The 8,886-nt window shown below is 33.3% G+C and overlaps 1 pseudogene; it reads right to left on the bottom strand.

The window, feature by feature from the left end:
* Positions 1–3,007: 3,007 nt before the first annotated feature.
* LOC101706192 (ras-related protein Rab-5A pseudogene) lies at positions 3,008–3,897 on the bottom strand (annotated as a pseudogene).
* Positions 3,898–8,886: the final 4,989 nt, after the last annotated feature.

The raw sequence follows: 8,886 nt of genomic DNA, 5'->3' as shown, positions 1-8,886 counted from the left end.
ACAGAGTTTCAGAGCCTAGGAAGGACATTGTAGATTCTATATTCTCCTTTCCTCTACAATTCCTTTTTGAAGTTAGTTTGAATTTCTTATAAAGGAGGCCAACAAAATGATTTTTAGAGATTTTCAAACCTATGAATAGAATTGTAAAAAAAAAAAACCGCATTTACCTATCATTCAGTTTCCATAATTATCAATATTGTTCCAATATTATTTCATTCATTCTGCTCTCTCTAATCACTCATTTTTTCCCCTGGGATTATGTTCAAGCAAGTTCTAGACATCATGTTATTTCACTCATGTCTAACCAATGAAAACAGTTATTGTAATACGTATATGTACCATTCCAGGTGCTTAGGATTAACCCATAGATTCATCAAATAACTAATAAGTATACAAATTTCTCTAAATGTTTGAAAATTTCGCAGTAATATTGTTTACATAAGAATTCCAATAAGAATGTCATATTCTTACTTGGTTATTGTGTCTTAAAATTATTTTATTCTATAATGGCCCTATTACCATCCCCTTTTTCCATGACCATGATTTTTTTGGGGGAAAGATAGATATACTGTTTTTAGAAAATCTGCTGTTGTGCTTATACTGATTGTTTCCTTGTTAGGTCTTTTATCTTTCTCCTGTTCGCTATAAATTGAGATGCACTAGTTAAACATAAAGATTTGACGGTTCCTTTCATTGCATATTTTGGGAGGCAAAAATGCATTTATAAGGAATATAATATCTGGTTATTCACTTTTAATAAAGCCAAGGCTGATCACTGGTTTCAGGTACTGTCAACCTGATGTATTTTAAAATTTTTAATCATTTAATACCTCTCAGTAATTCTTGCATTAATCCATTAGCTTATTTGGGATTGCAAAGCAGTCATTTTCTAATTTCATGCACACACAAACACATCCATCTGCTTTTGTAAAAGATAGCTTATTATCTCTGAGGAACCTACTTACGTGCACTACAGAAAGAGTCCATGTTTCACGAAGTGACGTCATTAGGTACGAACCAACTAGCACCTGAGGCCATCAATACTGTGAGTGCTCCCCGAAGTAATCATTCCTCAGTCAAACTCTCAGACGGCTGTCGACACCTTGATAGCCTCACAAGAAGTTCTATGGCAAATAGGCTAAGCTGTGCTCAGATTCCTGACCATAAAAATTGTGAGATGTTTTGTTATGAACTGTTAATTTTGGGGGTAGCATTTTATGTAGCAATAAATAACTAAAACTGATTTTAGTGCTGGAGGTGGTATTCTGCACATGGCTTTTTCTCTGATGATAAGGCTTGGAGCCGAATACATATCGGTTACATGTTTTCCTTCTTTTTATATTGTGGACTATGCTAGTGTGTTGAGATACCGTATTTTATTCAGCCACTATCCTGCTAATGAACATTTGAGTTGTTCCTGGCTCTTTACTATAATCAGTAGTGCTTTCTCCACTGAATCTTTGGGTAGAACTATAAGTGAGACCTTATATACATAAGTGTATATGGTATCACACATATGGTATCAATATATGTGTATATATCCTATGTATAATTTTTCTGGAGATTGCCAAATTCTGTCCAATAAACTTATAGGAAAAAATCTATTTTTGTTCCCACCAACAATGTGAAAGATATATTTCCCCATGTTCTTATCAACAGAACATGCTTCATGGAAACTACAATTTCTTCTCTAGTTGATCTTGATCATTTACTTTTTGCTTTTGTTTAATGGTATTGGTTTTAAAATTTACTATGTATTTTAAATGGCCTTTTGATTTTGAATCATATAAATTTCTTTCCAGCTTTAAGGGCATATATTCTTTTTATACCACTTTATTCCAACCTGAGCACCTCAGTATAAAACTAAACACTAGTGAACTGTTTTCCTTGCTAATTCTGAATTACTGTAAAATGTACAAGAGATCTGCTAGGAGTTCGACACTTAAATAGAGTAAATCATCTGACACAGTAGATTTCATATAATGAAAATACCTAAAAATTAGTGCAATATATGTAACTTATCAAAATAAACGGACTTTGAAAAACAAGGCTGCAAGATTGTTACTAACATTGCAATATTTATGTTACATATTACAGATACATTGCTTATTATGGTTCTAGCCATGTAGGAACTGAAGCCCCTTTTTTCAAAGGGTAAGAGAAAGAATTAGCTGTTTCAGTAACTACATTTTGTATACTTTTAAGCAACTCTTAAATGTTACAGAAAAATAATAAACATACATGGAGGTTACAATGCAGTACCCTATTTACAGTACAGCTGAAGATAAAATTTAAAACAATCAAGTTGAATGTCCATAATTGTTAGTGCACTGACTGTATTACGTCCAAAGAGAACAAAAGCCTCTTCCCTGCCCACAAACAAGACCTATGAATGGCCAGCAGTGATTAAAAAAAAAAAAATCAGATACCTGGTTTGCTTCATTTCTTTGAAGAGCTCACATGAAGGGAACACTATTCATTAAAATGCATTTATTAGTTTTCATAGTCCTAAACAAGGTGGAGTTAACATTTGACTTCATCCCATTTAGAAAAATAAAAGGACTGGCTATAACTTAGATGCTACTAATATTCCTTTTCTTCCTGGAGATGTGGGACTGTTTTCTTGTGGTTAACTTACTAAAATGTGGAATGTACATCTTAGATAACAGAAGAAAGTTTACCTGAATACTGTAGCTAAGCATAAATTTCTTTATAATCTCTAAAAATGTTTTTCAGAAAGCTCAAATTAATAATTTCTAATTTTTCACAGATGATTACTGTCCCAGTTTGGAGAAACTGGATGGCTAACTGTGGGTCCAGATAGTCATTTGTCTTTATCCCTAATAGTGAGAAATGATTCCCTCCAACTTGCCAGTGAAACAAGTACACACAGATCTCATTTTCCCTTTCTATTGCTGAAACCTTAGTCAGAGGGATACATGCATGTTATTAAAAATTAAGTTCAAAACACTTAAAATAATTCTGTATTAGAAACTTGACTCTATCATAAGTCTCTTGTTTTGGGGAGTCATACTGGGCTGGTTAAATGCTCCAATTCCACTGTTATTTGACATTTAGGAAGCAGAATATCCCAGCTAGTTCAAACTGGAGGTTTAGTTACTACAACATTGATTTCTGGTTGGTTGTGTAGGTTCAGTGAGGTCTACTCCTCTTCCTCTAGCAGAATTTGCTCCTGGATTCTGTGGTTCATTCTTTGGCAATTTTTTAGCTATTGCCATGAATATTTCATTTACATTCATTGATGTTTTAGCTGATGTTTCCATGAATAATAAACTGTTGTCATCTGCATAGGACTGTGCTTCCTGGATATCTACAGCTCTTTTATTTGCTAGATCAGCCTTATTTCCCGATAAAGCTATTACAATGTTAGGACTTGCTTGCCTCTGAAGTTCTTTAACCCAGTTTTTTGCTCTTGAAAAAGATTCCTCATTTGTGATATCATATACAACTATGGCTGCTTGTGCTCCTCTGTAGCACATTGGTGCTAGGCTATGGTATCGTTCTTGACCAGCTGTATCCCATATTTCAAACTTTACTGTTGTGTCATCAAGACACACAGTCTGGGTTAGAAAAGCAGCCCCAGTAGTACTCTCTTGAAATTCATGAAACTGGACTTTCACAAAACGAAGCACTAGGCTTGATTTGCCAAGAGCAGACTCTCCCAGAAGTACTAGTTTGAACTGGCATATTTTATTTCCAGTATTTGGCCCATTAGGTCTTGTTGCTCCTCGATTAGCCATGTCCAAATTTGAAAGAAGTCCCTAATTTCAGAGTCCTAAATGAACTTCCAGGATGCAAGGTGTCGATTTTTTTTTTCTTTCTGGAAGTATAGAAATCTGAGCCCTCACCACGCGGAGTCGCCAGGCTGCAGCTTCCCGGCGGCAGCAAGGCCCAGGAGTGGTCGGAACAACGAAGGAGCCTGCAGCTGCGGCGGCATCTCCTCCTCGCTCCGCACCCCTCACACTGGACTGAAGGGCATATATTCTTATGTTTTTCCCCTAGAATTTGTGTAGTTATAAGCTTTTAAAACATACTTCTAGTCCACATGTAATTTATCCTGTTGTGCTGTGTAAAAATATACAATTTTATTTTTTGCTGTATGGCTTTCCAGCTGATCCAACATAATTTATTAAAAAGTTAGCCTTAGGGCCAGGGATTTAGCTCAGTGCTTCCACTGCCTACCTTGCAAGCGCAAGGACCCAAGTTCGATCCCTGGTACCACAAAAAAAAAAAAAAAAAAAAAAAGCCTTCGCTCACCTATCTCAAACCTGCTTTATTGTGCACAAAGACAATTTAGTCTATGCTCATTTTTCTATGCTGTTCTATTTTTCGATAAATTTTTGCATCTATGTCACACAATACTGTCTTAATTTTAATTGTTTTAATTATGGTGACTTTATATTATGCTTTCATATATTTAAGGCTATTCCTCCATGCACACTGAATTTGGGGGGATATTTTCAGGCTATCTTTGCTTACTTCTTTTTATATGAACTTTATTATCACTTATTTAGATCCAGAAAAGAAAATAAGTGGTATTCTCATTTGGATTGTTTTAAATTTTTACTTCAATTATAGGAACATTATCCTTATAACACTGTAAACTTAGCAGTATTTATTTTTCTCAGGGAGGTATTTCACATTTTCTATTATATTTTTCCTAGACTTATTAGGTATCATATAGGGATTCATTTCTTCCATTATAGGTTCTGCCAAGTTCTTCATCTATTCTGAAGCTAATGATTTCTGAATATCAACTTTATATCCTACTTTGCTAAATTCTCTTATTTTCATAGCAACTTTCCCCAATAATGTTGACTTTTGTTAAGTGTCCTTTCATCTTCTATGGAGATTTTCGTAATTCACCATGGGTCTGTTATTAATATACAAACCTCTTTTGCATTCCTATTTGGTCATGATTTATTAATTTTTAAAGTTCACCTTTAGATTTTACCAATATTTGTTTTTTAATTTACTCGTAAGTGAAACTAGCTTGATATTTGGGAAGGAGTGAAGAGGAGATAAAGTGCATCTTGTAAGATTGTGGATCAATAACTTCCCTGATGCAAGATATCAGTAATTACCTTGTTTTTTTAAGTTCCAATTATCTTTTTAAACATTAAGATTATTTTTTCTTTAAAAGCTTGATAGAATTAATCTAAGAAATCATTTGTTCTGGTGCTTTTTTGTAAGGGCAGTAATTTAAAAATATTATATATTTCTTTTGTGGTAATTGACCTATCTCTTTTAAGGTCATCTGAATAATCAAGTTCAATCTATATCTTCAGATTTATTTGGATAGAATTGTGCAAAGCAATTTCCTTTTAATTTCCTATCTTGTGATCATGTCATTTCTTATTTTGTGTATGTATTTGATATGCTTTTTTAATAAACAATTAGTTGTGCTGGTGGCTTATGATTTATTTTCCTTTTATATTTTTTATCTTACCAATCTCTTAGATTGAAAAAATTTGTTCTTTAGTCTCTCCTATGATTTATTTTGTTCACTTGGTCTTTTTAGGCTTTCTGAGGTTATTTTTACTTATTAATTAATTTCATTTAATATTGATTTAAGTACTTATTCTTTTTTATGAGCACTATTTTAGCAGTATTCAATAGAATCATTGTTTCATTGTCATTATTCTTAAGAAATTCCAGATTTCATTTTATGCTATTTCTCAATACAAAGGTTGTTTAATATCTATTTAAAAATGCTGTAAATGGAAGAGTCTCTTAAAATTTTATTATTAGTTTCTAGTTTCTAGTAGTATGGTCAAAGCATATTGTTTGTACTATTTATATTGATATTTTGAACTATTTCTGTTTTTATTGGCTTTTGTATGGCTTTAAATGTAGCCCTTTTTTGGTACAGGAATCAAACTCAGGACCTTGTGCTTGCCAGCAAGTGTGCCACCAGTGAGCTAAATCCCTAGCCCTATATAGACAATTTCTTTTTTTTTCGTACTGGGGATTGAACTCAGAACCTTTTGCTTGTGAGGCAGGCACGGCACCACTGAGCTAAATCCCTGGCTCTGTAGCCAATTTTTATGTGTTTCATGTTCACATGTAAAGAACATATGTTTATGCTGTCAGAGCTCTGGATTACAATATTACCTATAAAATTACCTTATTATAATTTTAAAATCTTCTATATAATTACTAAATTTATCTTGTCACTAAATCTACCCTGGACTGATGTAGAGATATTTTAAATCCTTTATACTCAATATTTCACTGTATTTCTTCTTTTTCTGGCACTTGCAGATTTAAGTAACAGTTGTCACTATGTGTAGAGTGTAGATATGACTGTTATATATTCTTCATTGTGGACTGTAGCTTTTAGAATTGTAATGTAGCCTCTGGCATAATTCATTTGCCCATATTCTTTCTAATATCAATATAACAGTCCATGATTTTCTTTTTTTTTTTGGTACCAGGGATCGAACTTGGGACCTTGTGCTTGCGAGGCAGAAGGCAGAACCACTGAGCTAAATCCCCAGCTCATGACTTTCATTTTAAATGGGCACTTGCTTGTTCTCTCTCTGTTCCACAGATACAGTAGCCTCATTAGATTGAAAGGGAGCCTTAAAATCTGAGATGTTTGGGCTTAAGAGTGGGATATGGGAGACTGGACAGGATGAATTAATGTCTCATTCCCATCTAGGATGTGCATGCTAGACAGTATCACCTGAAGTGACATTATTTCCACTTTGACCATTAGATTTATAGGATATATTGTTTGTTTGTTTGTTGTTATAGTCACAGACTGTTTAGTTTCGTATTCCAACCAGACTACACAATTGCATGACAGAAAGTATCCTTTTTGTCTCAGAAGAGCGAAACATTGGAAAAGTGAAGGGGAAAGAAAAATATTGGGATTGAAACTAGCTATTAAAATTTTGTAGTTAACATTTATAGTCTTTTGAAAAGGTTTTTCCATTAAGTTTATTGGTGCATTTTAGGTATAAAATACAGTTACATTCATCATTGGGGTCTTGTACTTTTACATGAGTATCTTGGTTCTTATTTTTTCCCCCTTCCCCTGCCCTCCCTTCACCCCCTCCACCCTTCCCTATTTGCAAAGACTTTGTTTCCATTTTTTTCCTTTTCTCATATTTTTTCTTTTCCCTTCTTTCCTATCCCCTACCCCTCCCACTTCCCCCACTCCTTTAGACCTTTTCTTCCAATTACACAATATCAATTATACACTTTTAAAATTAAAATATCAAGATCTAGAAGACATTATCACATATTTTACAGAATTTAAAATGATATAGAAAGCATATTATAAAAATCTTTTTTGAAATAAGTTTGACAACTTCTAAGAAGTATCTTGGAAGACAAATTAATGAAACTGGCTTTGGAGGAAATATAAAATTTGAATAGCACCTATTAAAGAAAGTATATTCCTAGCTTGAAAACCTACCTATATGACAAAAACAGGCTCATCTACATTTTAACTGATAAATTATATCAAATATTTAAAGCAGAAAAAAGAAGGAACACTTCTCCCCTCATTTTGGAAATCAACATTGTGCTAATCCTAAAACTGGATAAAGATAATAGAAGAAAAATGTATGAACAAAAATAAAAATTTGTTTAACAAAGCAAACTCTTAGAAGTCAGACCTGGCAGTAAGTAGAAAGTGGTTTTATTATAGAGATGGCAGTGTTGGTTCAGCATTGGAAGATCCACCCCCAAAAGTCATCATTTTAACAGAGGAAAGGAAAAAGCCATATGATCCTGTCAGTAGTCGGAGAAAAAGTATTGGACTAAATTCTACAGCTGTTCATGGTAAAAGCTACCAGGAGACTTGAAGTAGAACAGAACCTTCTCAACAGATCAAAGACATGTACTCCATTCTTCCAGCAAAAATGCCTTATGTAAATGGAGAAGATACAATGCTTCCTCCCTAAGGTGGGGAACAAGGACAGATATGCGTATGCTTCATCTGTCCATTAAACTTTGAAACATAGGCCTAAACCAAAATAGTGTGGCAATAAAATAACACAATTAGGATAGGATTGGCAAGGTAGAAGCAAATCTTTATATGTAGATGAAATGATCATCTACAGAGAAAATACTAAGAAATCTCTAGGAGCCCCTAGAACTTGTATTTGAATTTAGCAGGATTAGAAAACACAATCACAATTCAAGTCTATGTATATTTGCTATAAATGAAGAATTGGATATTGAAATTTAAAAGTTATGTAGGAGTACAAAGGACCTAGAAAAGTAAAAAAGAAACAGAAAAAAAAATAGTGTTGGAAGATGTTTAGTACCTGATTTCAAGACTTCCTCTAGAGCTACAGTAATCAAGGCAGTGTTGGTGTAAGGAAAGACATATAGATCATTGGAATAAAACAGAGAATCTAGAAATAGAACCACATATATATGGTCCACTGATTTTTGAAAGATTATTTAACATTAACATTTTATAGAATATAAACTCAATTCAAGAGCAGAGGAAAAGATAGTGTTTTCAGCAAATGGCACTAGAACACCTGGTATCTGTATATAAAAAATTAACCTCAACCCTTTATTTCCATATATAAAAATAACTTGAAAGGATCTATGAACCTAAATATGAAAGCCTAAAAGTATAAAACTTCAAGAAGAAATTATAAGGAAAAGTTTTTATGAATTTAGGGTAGACAAGAACTTCCTAGGATACAAAAAGCATTATGTATAAAAGAAAAAAATTGATAAATGAGATTCCATCAAAATTTCGAACTTTAAATGACACAGTTAAAATGAAAAGTCGTCCTTAAACAGACCATATTTACAATGCACATAACCTATGACCAGAATATATAAAGAACTCTTGCAGCTCATTCATAGACAACCCAATTAAAAAGTAGACAC

This window comes from Heterocephalus glaber, unplaced genomic scaffold (assembly GCF_053883595.1).
Source record: "Heterocephalus glaber isolate CG9 unplaced genomic scaffold, H.glaber_assembly_v1.0 deba00001600, whole genome shotgun sequence".
Classification (NCBI taxonomy): domain Eukaryota; kingdom Metazoa; phylum Chordata; class Mammalia; order Rodentia; family Bathyergidae; genus Heterocephalus; species Heterocephalus glaber.
The sequence above is the reverse complement of the archived record's forward strand: the minus strand, read 5'-3'. Positions and strand labels throughout refer to the sequence as shown.